Genomic DNA, 14,562 nt, shown 5'->3' with positions numbered 1-14,562 from the left:
AAAACATCCCTCAAAGGAAGAAGTGTGGAAAACTAATGTTGCTCCTGTCGCGATTTGTCAACCGAAAATTTAGCCACCTGAAAAGCATCGGAAAGGACTCTCTTTACTTTAGAACTCCCGATGGTGCTACTTTTATTTAATTTCTTCACGGCCGAAATCCTAAGTACAGGGTGGGGGCGGCTTAAATAAATCCCCAAGTTGAAATCTTCCCTCAAAGAGGTTGTAAGGAAATGGAACCCAAATTAAACATTTGATCATGTGTCTGGTGCAGGGTCTCCTCCCTATACGTCTGCTTTAATTAGATTCAGATCAAGACAGTTGGCAGGCTACATTATTACCTGTATATTGGCATCCTCCAGTAGTTTTTTTTGGGAAAATAAGACAAGCTCTATCCAAGAGCAGGTTTCATGGCACAAACTTATTTGACCATGGTTGCTATGGGAAAGACAAGGGGAGTAGAATCTCGGTCGAGAAGATCGGTTCAGACTTTCAGCCCGTATAGGCCAAGGAAGATAGCAGCCCTTTCACCTTACAACTGCAAATCGTTTTGTTTACCTAGCGTCCGAGGGTCTCTTCGTCCTCTCCGCAAAATGGGCAATGCGAATTGTGTGCTATGTGAAGCTCGATGGCATGGACCCCTATTGGGCAGTGCCTCATACAAACTGTTGTAATCTTGTTCGCGTTTAAACTTCTGTCATTGCTCTAGAAAGATCAAATCACACTTACCTTAACGTTAGTGCTTCATCGGCATGCAGACTGCGCCCACCGAGAAGCTGTTAAGAGGAGAGTATCGTCTGCCCAGTCCTTTGGTCTGCTCATCCCACAACGTCTTTCTTTAACCAAAAATCAAGAGGACTGTGACTTTGAACGTGTCCCCCTGTTTAACGCTTCTTTGATCTACCTAATGAGCCTCGAGGATATTGTTACTGAGCATAAGGTCATATTGCCCGCTTGGCTAACGTTTCGAATGACTATATGACGGCTGGGGTTCGGACTGTCCCAAACCATCGACAGAGCTCTGGTATCATCAGAACTTATATTTAGAATACATTCATACATTGAAAAAATCAAAAATGGCTGACGGTTTCGTCCAGAGCAGAGGCAACTCATCAGACGCTGCCTCACCTCTGCCCTGGGAGCAGCGTGACCGAAAGTGCCAACAGGTGGAAAGACGCTCCCTTTTATCATCGCAAAAACACGACAAGGTTGCGGGTTATATTGGTCTTAAAACGCCAGTCGTTGTAGTCTAAGCTAGACTAAGGCTAAAAAACGTGGGAGTAAGTTGCTCCTCATTTAGTTCGGTCCACCATCATGTGCATGGGGACTTAGGATCCCGCAGATCCTAAACTACATTCATACATGTTTTCTGGGAGATCGTACGATTCGGTTACATTGTGCGTATTCGACTCCAATTCCACAGAACATCTTCACTTCATCCGTTTAAAAAGCCTCTAAAAAAAACTTCTATTGAAACACGGCTTGTGGCTTATGGCCGTAGTGCTTCATTTTCCAGCATCCAAACTTACGCTCCACTGTATAACGCGTTCAATTTAATTTATTGCTCAGCGCACCACACAGTAGAACCGTATGGGATGGGCCATGGTTCAAAGAAATGCGCTTGACCGGAGACCATACTTCCTTACGAAAGTCTTATTGTAAGCGTAAACCTCAGTTCATAGTTTAGTCTTAGATTTACATAACTTAGGATCAAGTAGAAATTGGAGAAAGTCAGAATCTGGTATCTTTGTCTCGGCGGTAAATAGCAATAGCTCTGGCTTGGTGAGATTTATGTCGAGTTCGCATCTTGCAGCTTTCCCCAACGCGCCTTCAATAATCTCGCTGAAAACGGGGGTCCCTTTCCGCACAAGTCTGGTCAAGCGGCTACCTCCCAGATCAGATTGGTATATCCTGGTTTTTGTCATGGAGACCATCCAGTGCGTAAGACGAACCGCTAATCCTATCCTAGTTCGAACCTCCTTGGTGGTTTTGGTACTTACTTTGTCGAACGTTGTTTGCAAAGTAAAGAAAAATGCTATGATCAACGAACCCCAAACGAATCCCAAATTCAATATTTACCGCAGTGTCGTTTGCTCTATCGCTTTCTGTGGCTCTGAGTGTTGGCCCATTATGAAAGACAATGAACGGTGCCTCAGGATAATGGAGACAAAGATGTTGCGTTGATCTCAGCATGAAGGTCGATGATATCCGAAAAGGATTTCTGATCAGAAACTTTTCAGTTCTCTCCCCCACGGGTTTACGTCCGCTTCCGAACAGAGCTCCTTAAAGCTTGCTCCGTTGGATGGCGAGCTTGGGGGTTTTGCGGGCTTCCTTATACGCGCACTATTTTTACTCTTGGTCGCACTCTTCTGGCTCGGTGACAGACTGATCGATTCTACTGGGGAGTGAGCATCTCCTAGGTATGGACGCACAACATGCTTTGGCGATGCATTGAGTCACACGGACAGCTCTTTCCGTAGAGGCACCTGCTTTATTAGGTTGGTCTAACCACACCTCTATGAAGGTCTGCTCATCCAGAGCTTTTGCAGACAACCTGACATTTTTCTCGGTTTCAGGCATGATGATTTTCCGCACGATGACCTGAGATATAGCCCAAAGAAGATTGCCTGGTGTTCGCTGTGGGTTTAGTCATTGCCGACGCATCAGTACATGCCATGTGCCAGTGCAGGGCTGACAAAACGATTGAGGCAGACCCTCCTTTCTGAAAGGTGTTTACGTAACCTTCGTTAGCCAAAGTTATATCTAACTGTGCAAAACCGTCTAATGGACTGCGGCCCCTTGCAATTGTCTCTCTGCTACCCCGCTCACGGGTCCAAGCATTGAAGTCAGCAGCAATCATCTTTAAACTACGACCCATTGAATCGAGGACAAGAGTTCCAGGCATTTCCTCGAAGTCGGACAGTGTTAGACTTGGTGCAGCCTAACAGCTGTACACATATACCCCGTTTATTTTCACCCACACAAAGCCGCTGGCTATCTGACTCCCAGTACATTGTATGGTTTGTCGACCGCATGCCCCTATCGCCGCTCCAGCAGTCGTATCTTTAACCCATACGCCACCGTGACGGTAGTGGTCAGTTCGAGTAAATTCTGGGCGATCCTGCAATGATTGAGTTTTATTTTAATAAACCTCATTGTTTTCATTGAATTAAGCACCTTCCTAAATTCCGTGCATTTAGCACTTCCGGCAATATGCCAGTAATCCCGTCCCTCCCTTCCGTCGCACAATAAGAATTTGGGGTTCCTATTGCACTCTTTGACAATATGGGCCTTTCTCCCCACACCTTCTGCATGGACTGAAGCGCTCAATGCCGCTGGTGCATGTCTTCGCGAGGCACTTAAAGTACCTCTTTAGAGAAATCTGCTCTTTCAGACGACAAACTACCCATCCAATTCGAACCTTCCCGACCGCCAATAACTTCTGCGCTGCGTCCACTGGTAATCGCAGTGTAGCCGTTTGAGTATTGCCATAGGTTTATGGCAGTGCAAATTTCTCCTTTGGATATCACTTCATCGAAATCTTTGCACTGTATATAAACCTCATGTCTTTGTGTCCATGCTGCGAAATTCTCCCCAAGTGAGTTCTTAACTTGAGTTCGGAAGCCATCAGTTTTTCCCAAGCTGGATTTTTTCAACTCAAACATGAGGTCACCCTTCTTAGTCCTTTGAATCTTGCTGACATTTCCGCCTAGATCTTTTAGGTCGAGGTCAGCTTTCATCTTTTTCAGTATCTACGCGTAGGACAAATTTCCCTTGCTGGAGATCACAATTGCTTCTGAGCGAATTCGCAATTTTGCCTTTTTCTTCGCCTTTTTATCAACTACCTTTGTCCATCCACCGTTTTTATTCCCCTTGGATTTTGCCGATTCGATTGCCGGAGCTTGCACTTGAGCGACCTGCTTTTTCTCTTCGGTGCTTTTAATTCCGTTTTTCAAAACTATCTGTATGGCCTTTTTACTGTTAGGTGCTTGTCAATTTCCCAGAGGATCCATATCTTTTTCTTGCTCTCTCTTGTTTGGTAGTAGATTGATTCCGTCCGTCTGTCTATCTGTTTGTCTGTCGGTCACACGTATTTTTCTCGGAGACGGTTACAGCGACTGATACCAAATTTGGTGGAAAGGTGGGAACTATGAATGCTCACGCATACAATGAGTTACATCCTTTCATGTCGAATTTAAGGGGGCCCCATACAGGCAAAAGAGGTATGTATTTTTTTTCACTAAATATAGTCATGTGGGGTATCAAAGGTCTTGATCAATACTTTCCGAAGCCAGTCTTAATTTTGACAGTTGTTGGAAAATTGGGGAATGCTGCCACTATATGGTGACTAGGCTCCGAAGTACTCTCCATACCGATATCCTTTCAAATAAAGTCAATAATAGTATATTTTTTAGTTATTGGCTGCAAAACCCCATTTAAGTCCATCCTAGTACCACAAAAGTTTGCAGTAATGTAAGCTATCATAGCTGGAGCATGATCCTACTAAGTCTGGTGGAAACCATACTATTATTAACAAAATGATGATAGGTTGAAGTTGCCGCTTCTTTGGAAATTCAAGACTATGAATGTTAATATCACCCGAAAGTGGATACTGGCACGTAAAATATGCATATATTACGTGAAAATAGCCACTTTCAAGTGATATTGACATTCATAGTCTTGAATTTGCAGAGGAGGGACAGTTTTGACCTAGTATAACTTTGTTAGTAATAGTGCGATTTTCACCAAATTTGGCAGGATCATGACCTATACCGTAGCCTACATCGTTGCAAACTTTTGGGATTCTATGGTGAACTTAAGGGGGGTTTTCCTGTCAATTACTGAAAATTATAGTAATGTACTATTATTAACTTTATTTGAAAAGGTATCGGCATGGAGGGTATTTCGGAGCCTAGGCACCATATAGTGGCAGCCCCGTGATTTTTTTCAGATTTTTCGGTAGGGCAGTTTCTGAGAATGGGTTCGTTAAAAAAATGACCTTTTTCAACCCCCCGCACTCCCCACCTTTTCAGCAAAAGTCGAAACTAAGACCGGCTTCGATAAGTACTAATCGAGACCTTTAATTTGATACCCCACATGACTATATTGCATGAAAAAAAAATGTACACCCCCCTTTTGCATGTATGACGACCCCCCCTTAAATTCGTCGTAAAAGGATGTAACTCACTATATGCGTGAGCGTTTACAGTTCCCACCTTTCTACCAAATTTGGTGTCAATCGCTATAACCGTCTCCGAGAAAAATGCGTGTGACGGACAGACAGACAGACAGACAAACAGACCGACAGACAGACAGACAGTAAACCGATTTTAATAAGGTTTTGTGTTTAGACAAAACCTTAAAAAGTTAAATATCAAGGATAACGGCATTTTAATTTCTTGATTAACTAAAATTCGCAACTGGAGGGAGCGTGAAAAATGGCCGAGGTAGTCAGAATGAGCTGTTTTACGTACGCTTGGTAGCTATCAACGGCACTAGGAAACAAAAATCTACGTATACATTTGAACGAGGTTTACCAGCGTAAATCTCTGGTATTTTCATATAACCTAAAAACGCAAGCTTTCTAAAAATTCTCAATACTATCCCGAAGAGGCCGTACACCAATTATCGTCCAAAATCGTCCAATGACGTTTGTCATGACTCTTGTTAGCATAGCAGGTGTTATGTTGGCAATTTCTTCTTGGATGTTGGTCTTCAAATCTTGTAAGGTTCTTGGACGGTTCACATAAACACTGGATTTCAAAAAACCCCATAGAAAAAAATCACAAGGGGACAGATCAGGAGAGCCTGCCGGCCATTCCAAATCGCCTCTAATTGAGATAAGGCGCTCTGGAAAGTGTTCCCTCCAAACAGCCATCGATGCTCTTGAAGTGTGTGCTGTTGCACCGTCTTGTTGGAACCAAGTGTCCCCCAAATCTAAATTTTCTAGCCGTGGGAAAAAAAAATTCTGTAGCATGTTTACATACCGGTCCGAATTCATTGTCACTGTAACCTCATTTTCCTCAAAAAACCAGGGACCAATAATTCCAGCTGAGGAAATTGCACACCACACTGTGACTTTGGGTGAATGCAAAGGCTTTTGATGCAATTCTCGAGGGTTGGTGTCAGCCCAGTAGCGCATGTTTTGTTTGTTAACCGACCCACACAAATGAAAATGGGCTTCATCGCTAAAAAAAACAATAGCACCCTCGGGAACGACATCAAGAAGAAGCTCACATTCGTTCATCCGAGAATTGAAGTCAAGTTCTGAAAGTTCCTGCACTATCGCCATCTTATAGGGATGAAAATGAAGATCATCACGAAGAATTCTTCTCACAGAACGATCGGATAGTCCAAGGGCAGATGCGTGTTTGCGCGCAGAACGCCGTGGCGATCGCAACATTGACGCTCTCACTGCTTCAATGTTCTCAGGTGATCTAACGGGCCGAGGGACTCCAGTTCTTCCTTTTGTCGCACTTGCAGTTTGTCTGAATGTAGTGACCCATGTAACAATTGATTGACGGTCTGGGACGGGAGCCAACGGGGCTAAATTAAAGCGATTCCGAAATGCACGCTGTGTTGCAATAACCGAACATCCGCTTGAAAAGTAAACCTCAACGGCAAAGGCACGCTCCTCACTATTCCAACGCATGATGGCGACCGAACCGTGTCGGGACAAAACTTTACAGTATCCCCTCTTGAACTAGACCACTAGCGCTCCGCTATGACATCAACTAACTGAGTGGCGCGCATTTTAAAAAAGGAAGTTATGCTTCCGCACCCTGTACAATAGTGGAGACATCGTCCACATATGGTTTTCATCTTCTAGATATTGGCTTTCGTCTCCTAATTGGTTTTCAAGTGTTCAAGTGTTCCCATAAAATCTCTTACCAATGAAGGGCAAAGGAGTTCCTTATGCGCGCCCCTTCTTTTGTACAATACTCCGCTAAACCTGAAACCCGTCCTTTCCGTTGCCACGAAGAACCAATGATATTCGTGCGTTCATCCTCCTGGTGAGATAAAGCCTCTTTTAGTAAAATGTTGGGGATAGTAATCTTTCTCATCGGACGAGACCATTACTCCCTTCTTTGAGATGGCCCCTAGTTTACTAATATGCACCATCGCTTCTTGCCTGTTCCCTTTTGAATATTTCCCCCGGTTCCTAAAAAGTGAAGTGGTTCAGAAATTCTCTTCAGAGTTGGTCGTGCGCTCTTTTACGCATCACTGAGAGAAGAGTGTGGGTCAGTTATTTGCACTTTCTTTCACCAAGTTTGGTCGTAAGATTTTATGATAGACATCTACCGAATCAAAGCAAATTTTTACGATAGAGACCTCCAGAATCAAATTAAAGTTTGATACTGCGATGATATACTCCTTAAAGTTTGGAGGAATTTCTTCCTGTTGGTATCCTTCATTGTCGTAATCTAATGGGTTGATCTTGTCATTCAGACCAATACATTTATATATATCCAAAGACCCTTCAATATTCTAGGTTCCTAAGGTAGCTAAGTATCAACGAAAGAAGGGTTCAATTGGCGCTGTATTGTGCCGTTTTGATGCCATAAACTCCTAAGAGCGGGCAGAAGAGTACACGTGAGTCCTAGGGGTTTAACGTGAGTACCTGTCTCGTAGACTTAATCCCAGGGTCTTCTTAAGACACGGATTGATTTTGTGACCACAATCAGAGCCCCGCTGTGACAAGCAACAACGGTACCAGTCTACACCGAATGCTTGGCTCAGCACTCTTACTGGGGGATGCAAGACCTACCAAAATCTCTACCGAACTAAGAAGTACGGCACGCGTGTTGAAACGCAACACGACGCTGAGACCCGAAGGTCTCGGTTCGCTTGAACGCAATCACCACCCCCATGAAACTCCCACAACGGGGCCAACCGAAAACAACCGAGCTGAAGGCACATACAACAGGAATTCTCCTCAAGTATGTGAGTCCAGGGGCTATTCCGATTCCCAAAGTACCAGCATACCCCTGGTAAGGTTTCGTGACTATCGCCACTTCAGATGAGTATCCGTGCAAACTCGGGTCTGATCGCCCTAATTAGGCCTTGGGAGCATTCGCTTACTGCATCACGGCCTGCAAGCCAATGCGATACAGCGTCTCCCGATGCCACCACTATGAAGGTTCTCCTCGGCCACTTGGTTTTGGTTCACCCGACAGGGTGGCCGCCCCGTCTTCCTTACCGCCACCTCTGAGCACCTCATTTCGGATGTGATCAAAACGTGTCACGCCACTAATCGCAAAATCTTCGTCTCCATTACCGCAAGACGCCGTTCATTGTCTTTTATAGTCGGGCAACCCTCAGAACCATAGAGGTTGTACTCAAACAAATTATTATCCAATTTTGTCCTAACAGTAGACTTCGTCCTTGGAAAGGTATCTGGACCTTAGTTTTAGCCCCACTTGTAAAAATACTTAAGTGTTCCCGACCATTTAGATCTTAAGCCCCATTAAAGATAGTCTATCTTTAGTGGAATCCTTTTTGGAGATCTCACTTCACACTCGGAAAAGCCTCTCAAATGGGGCAAAAGAATAAGCAATCAGAATATTCTGGTATTCCCCTTAGGTCATTGTTGTGTGGGCTATTCTCTAACCAGAGCAACCAGCTAAAAACATTGCATAGCCGTTTGTGTGGATCATGGCCGTAATCCTTGTAGCTTCCAGATCCATGCAAATTTTTCTATCAATTACTGTAAATTATAGAGCAATAGAACACAAGCAAGATCATCTAAACTACGAAAATGTGGAAACTGAATGTGTATCTATATTTTATATAGTAATGTAGGCCATTATTGCATTAAACTAAAATTGATAATTCCATCCCTGTACCTTCAAAACTTGCCGTACGCTCGTTAGCCTATGAATAAAAGTGGAATAACTAATGAGCAAAAATTGCGAATTTCCAAAAGTTTTCTTGTATCTTCATCAAATTTATTTTAATTTTCCGAATAAATAAAAAGTAGTATCTTCGTAGTTTTCCCTGACAAAAGCGGAACTTTCCTCATCCGCTCCCAAATATAATAAAACTTAATATCAAATTTATCCGCTAAATTTGATCTTGATTTCATGCAAGAGCAAACTTCACACAGGACTACCTCAAAAAGTAATCAAATTAACGTTTAGTATTATACCTTTCTAATAGACGAGATGAAGGAAAATCGTAGATATGAAAAGACGTGAAATTTATGTACACACCGAGAAAATCATCCAGAAGACGGGAGTTGGGAAAAGAAAGCAATTATGTATACAAGAGTAGAGTTGGCACAACTTGAGACGCTGGTATAGGTTAAATCAAAAAGTTAACAAGAAACAGCATCAGCCTCCCAGCGATTCCTGTCCCCACCTATTCTCTGAGCGCTTGCTTAGCCTAGGTCTTTTAAATTGTCTGCCCCCACACCCCAGGCGGCTGCCCTTGCAACGTTCCCTTCTCACTTTTCCTGCCAACCTGGCTGCTTTCTAATAAAACTGTTCATGCTCTACCGCTCGTAATTTTAACGAAAGTTTCCTTTCCGCAAGGAGTAACTTTCCGAAGTACTCAATTAGTGCTAGCATTTAATAGAAGTATGCAATAAAAGCAAAATAGATGATGTTGAACGGATAAGTATTGCAAGAAATAAAATCTTATATGTGTGGCCTCGTCCTGAAGTTGGTCCTTCCTGGGAATTCTTAACTAGCTCCCTCATTCAAGCCACGCAGGCTCATATGGACGCTTGTCGTAAATTTCTTCTTACTATGGCAGTCCATACACGCCGTTGAGATATTACATTCTTACTTAACACTGTTTACTGTTGCGAGCAAGGACTCTTATCTTGGAAACGTTTTACTTGAAAGAGTTGCGGTGGGCGAACGATGGTTACTATACGTTCCCGAGTACAACGGAAAATATCATACCAAAATTGGTCTACTTCACGGGATGCCAAGTAGGTGCTATTGACGACTCCTTTTTGTTATAGACATATGGACGTGTTTCGCACCTGTAGTGGTCCTCAGGGAAATATGTAGCTCACATAAACCTTTCGTGGCGTTCATGCCAACGTACAGTGTTTTAATTGGTCCTGCTTTATATTCGATACACAACCCGAAAATAAATTTTTATGTAGAAAATATTTCATCCCCTAAAATCAGTTAGGAAAAGTCTATTTTCATCTGAAACATATTACGCAGTATGTCTAGATACGTTTTTCTTGGCCTCCTTTTAACTGGAATCTGAATTCCACCCCAAGTGATTTCCTCCGAAATGTGTTATAATTACCTTTTACCAGAGCTTACCATATATTCGGGAATACAACCTCAACTCACACTCACACTCTCCTTTTAAAAATAACAGCTTCGTAGGCCTTTCCTTCTGATTGTCTTAAAGGGGAAGGCAGATCCCGAACTCACGAATTTCGGAGACAATGTCAGCCGCATTAGACGGTCCCAGAAGGGACATCTCATGTTGGAGCTTAAGAAATCCAAGGATGTAACCGCGGTCAAATTCTTGAGCCAAATCGGAAAGACTTTAGGACAGGAAGCCGACATAAGAGCTAGCAGGCCGGAGATGTCTATAATCTGCAAAGATATAGATGAAATCACGACGAAGGACGAGGTTCGCGAAGCGTTGGAGAAGCAATTCGATCTTGCCGGACTACAAGAGTCAGCGGTGAAAACGCTAAGGAAAGCCTATGGGGGAACACAAACCGTCATCATCAGCCTACCAGTGGAGAACGCACTCAAACTGTTAGCAGCAGGGAGAGTGAGAATAGGTTGGGTTATGCGTCGCCTTAGGGAACAGGTGCCATTAAAACGGTGCTTTAGATGCCTTGGCTTTGGTCACATTGCGAAGGCATGCACTAATCCAAATGACAGGTCAAAGCAATGCAGGAGATGCGGAGTGGATGGCCATATCAGCAAGGACTGCGGAGCTGACCTAAATTGTCTACTGTGCAAAGGAAAGGAGGGTGTGGATCATCGGCACATTGCAGGCAGCAGCAGGTGCCCGGAATACAGGAGAGCCCTTAGCACAAATCACAGATGAGGTTGAAACAAATCAACCTCAACTACTGCGAGGCGGCACAGGATCTACTCTCGCAAACCATCCGCGAGAAAAACATCGATGTGGCCATAATAAGTGAACCATATCGAAACCACGGTGGTAGCGTTTGGATCAAAGACCAAACGGGCCAAACAGCACTATGGGCTTGTGGAGAACAAGCCTTCGAGGAAATAATGGAGCACCCGGAGGAGGGTTTCATCAGAGCGAAGGTGGAGGGCGTCCACATCTCCAGCTGCTATGCTCCACCCACCGCTACACTCATCGAATATGAGCGGATGCTTGCCGCTCTTATTTTGGATGCAAGAGGACGTTGGCCAATCATAATAAGAGGCGATTTCAATGCATGGGCTCTTGAATGGGGCAGCCGGACAACTAATGAGAGGGGACGCGTTCTCCTCGAAGCATTCGCGAAGCTAGACGTGGTACTGGCGAATGTTGGGTCTTCGTACACTTTCCGGGGAAGTGGCCTGGAGTCTATAGTGGACCTGATATACGTGAGTGCCACTTTAGCCAGTAGAGTTGCTCGGCATGTCAATGAAGACTATACTCACAGCGACCACCAGGCAATCTGCATAGAGATCAAGGGCGGATCGAGCTCGAAAAAGAGTTTTCGCAGAATGCCGGGTGGTATGCTCGGTTGGACAGTGAAAGCTTTCGAGGGGGATACGTTTTCCCCGGTGCTCAAATCCGACATATCCCTGAATGGTACGGCTGGAGAGAAAGCCACCCAAATCATCCGATGGGTGACGGAAGCATGCTATGCTACTATGCCCAGAAGTTGATTGCTCCCCAGTAGAAAACCCAACTACTGGTGGAACAACGAAATCGCGAGTTTTCGGGCAAGGAGCCTTTGCCAGAGGCTCAGGGGAAAACCCAGTGTCGACGGTCGAGAGGAGGCACACAAGTAATTGCGTGGCCGCCTAAAAGAAGCCATTTGGAGGAGCAAAAAGAACTGCTTCAAACAGCTGTGTGACCATGCCGACATAAACCCTTGGGGCGAGGCTTACAGAGTGGTGATGAAAACGCTGTGAAAATCACCCCAGGTGACCTGTCCGCGCCTCCTGAAACAGATTGTTACCACTCTGTTCCCTCACCACGAAAATAGGGGAAGGCAAATGGCTGTCCAGCTAAATAGCGGCATAATACCGCCTGTAATTGTGGAGGAGTTACAACAAGGCTCTAGGTTTGGATGACATCCCCAACCGAGCTTTGAAACTGGCAGTGAAGACTAGACCCGACCTTTTCGCCAATACCTTCGAGGCGTGCCTAAAAGAAGGAATATTCCCCGCCCAGTGGAAAAAGCAAAAGTTGGTGTTGCTTTCGAAGCCTGGCAAGCCACCTGGAAACCCAGCGTCGTATCGTCCTATCTGCCTGTTGGATATAATGGGGAATATAATGGAGAGAGTCATCTACAACAGACTCCTGGCCATCGTCGAAACCAGCAATGGTTTGTCGGAACGCCTGCTTGGTTTCCGACGCGCCCACTTCACGGTGGACGCAATTAACATGGTAGTAAACCTGGCAAAAGGTGCATTGATTTCTGGCGGCTGCTGTGCCGTGGTGGCGTAGGATGTGAAAAACGCATTCAACTCGGCCAACTGGAATAGAATTAAAGGGGCGTTGGCTGACATGGGTGTCCCCGGATGCTTAGCGAATTTGGTGGAAAACTACCTATCAGAGAGGACTCTCTGGTACGGGACGAATGAGGGATACAAAGAGTACATTGTCACAGCCGGGGTACCACAGGGATCGGTACTTGGTCCCATGTTGTAGAATATCATGTATAATGGGGTGCTTGCTCTACCCGTCTGAGAGGGGACTACGATTGTGGGTTTTGCTGATGACCTAGCTGTGGTTGTTGCAGCAAAGTACCCAGAAGATGTAGAAGTTTTCGCGATGGAAACAGTGAGAGCGGTAAAGTCCTGACTAGAAAAGGCCGGGCTGACCTTGGCGGACGCGAAAATGGAAGTGGTCATAATAACGAACCGCAGGAAAAATACCTCTGTGAAAGTGGAGGTGGGTGGACATACGGTCGTATTAAAGCCGGCTATCAAATATCAGGGGGTAATAATTGACACAAAATTAAGTTTTAGGGAACACCTAGAGTATGCATGCCAAAAGGCAGCCAGTGCCACCACGGCACTTGCAAAAATGTTGCCAAATATTGGTGGACCGAAACATTGCCGGAGGTTGATGCTAGCCGGAGTGGTGCGCTCCATCCTGCTCTACTCATCGCCTGTGTGGGCAGAGGTGCTTGCAAACCCTCAGAGATGGAAGCAGGTCAACTCGGTTTACCGGCGGATGGTTTTGAGGGTTTGCAGTGCTTTTAGAACCACATCAGATGAGGCAGTTTTGGTGGTGGCAGGCATGATTCCTGTTGACATTCTGGCCAAAGAAATGAATGTCCTGTACCATGCAAAACGTATGGAGGGGCATGCACAGCGTAGAAATGCGGCAAGGTCAGAGTCGCTTGATCTCTGGCAACGCAGATGGGATGAGTGTACGAAAGGTCGGTGGACGCACAAGCTCATTCCCAATATTAGGGTGTGGCTTGAGCGAAAACATGGGGAGACCAACTACCACATTACCCAGTTTTTCACGGGACACGGTGGTTGCTACAAGCAGTATCTGCACCGCTTTGGGTTGGATGATTCTCCGAATTGTCCCAGTTGCGATGGCATACCGGAGGATCCAGAGCATGTGACGTTTCACTGCCCACGATTTGCGATGGAGAGAAGGAGCTTAAACCAGGTGCTGGACAGGAGCGTGACCCCGGAGAGCTTGGTTGCCGAGATGCGGTTGGCTCCGAATTTCATCCAAATGCAGGAGGAGTTGCTGAAGGAACAAATAAGGCGGAAAGGCCGCAAATAGGAGAAGGATGAGTGCCTAAGAGCAAACCTACCCTGCGAAGTAATGCCTTAATGGTGCTCCCGCGGGGCTGGGACTGGAGAGACCGGGGGTGGTTTTTAGTGGGTGTGAATCCCACACGCGCCCGCTGTAGCGCCGGCGTTCGGACGGCGGAGCTGCGGCGGACGTCTCTTTCTAAGATTTTCCACCCCCGTGTACGCACAAAAAAAAGAAAGAAAAGGGGATCTAATCAGCCTTGCTGGCTCCAATAGATACTAAACCCAACCTTCAGACCCTCAATCCTTACAAGTTCCTGAGACTGAAACTTAAAGCCAACTCCTTTGGTCCACTAACCCCAAATATAGAACAGCACAAACTATCGAATAAATATCTTTAACTTACAAGATACGTAGATTGAATTACTTATTTGACATTTACACCAACCACACGCAATACTACAAACGGGAACAGAATCAAGGGTCGTCGGTCAGATAGTTTAGCTGAAGTGTTGTGTGGTTCCGCATTTAGATTGCCATTACTGCTACTGGCAGTGACTGCGGCCATTGTGTTGGCCTATTTTCATAATATTTCCGAGATGTATTTCAGTCACGTTAAAAAGCGGAAGCCATATTCAGTAGATAACAAACTTATTTGCCAGATTTCTGC

General features: G+C 45.2%; 1 protein-coding gene across 1 annotated transcript in view; it reads left to right on the top strand.

Annotated features, from left to right (window-relative positions):
• The window catches only part of LOC119650445, an 809,140-nt gene that overhangs the window by 450,864 nt on the left and 343,714 nt on the right, over window positions 1-14,562 (top strand). The window lies entirely within an intron of this gene.

This window comes from Hermetia illucens, chromosome 2, assembly GCF_905115235.1.
Source record: "Hermetia illucens chromosome 2, iHerIll2.2.curated.20191125, whole genome shotgun sequence".
Classification (NCBI taxonomy): domain Eukaryota; kingdom Metazoa; phylum Arthropoda; class Insecta; order Diptera; family Stratiomyidae; genus Hermetia; species Hermetia illucens.
Note: the sequence above shows the minus strand (reverse complement) of the source record. Positions and strands in the feature narration are given on the sequence as shown.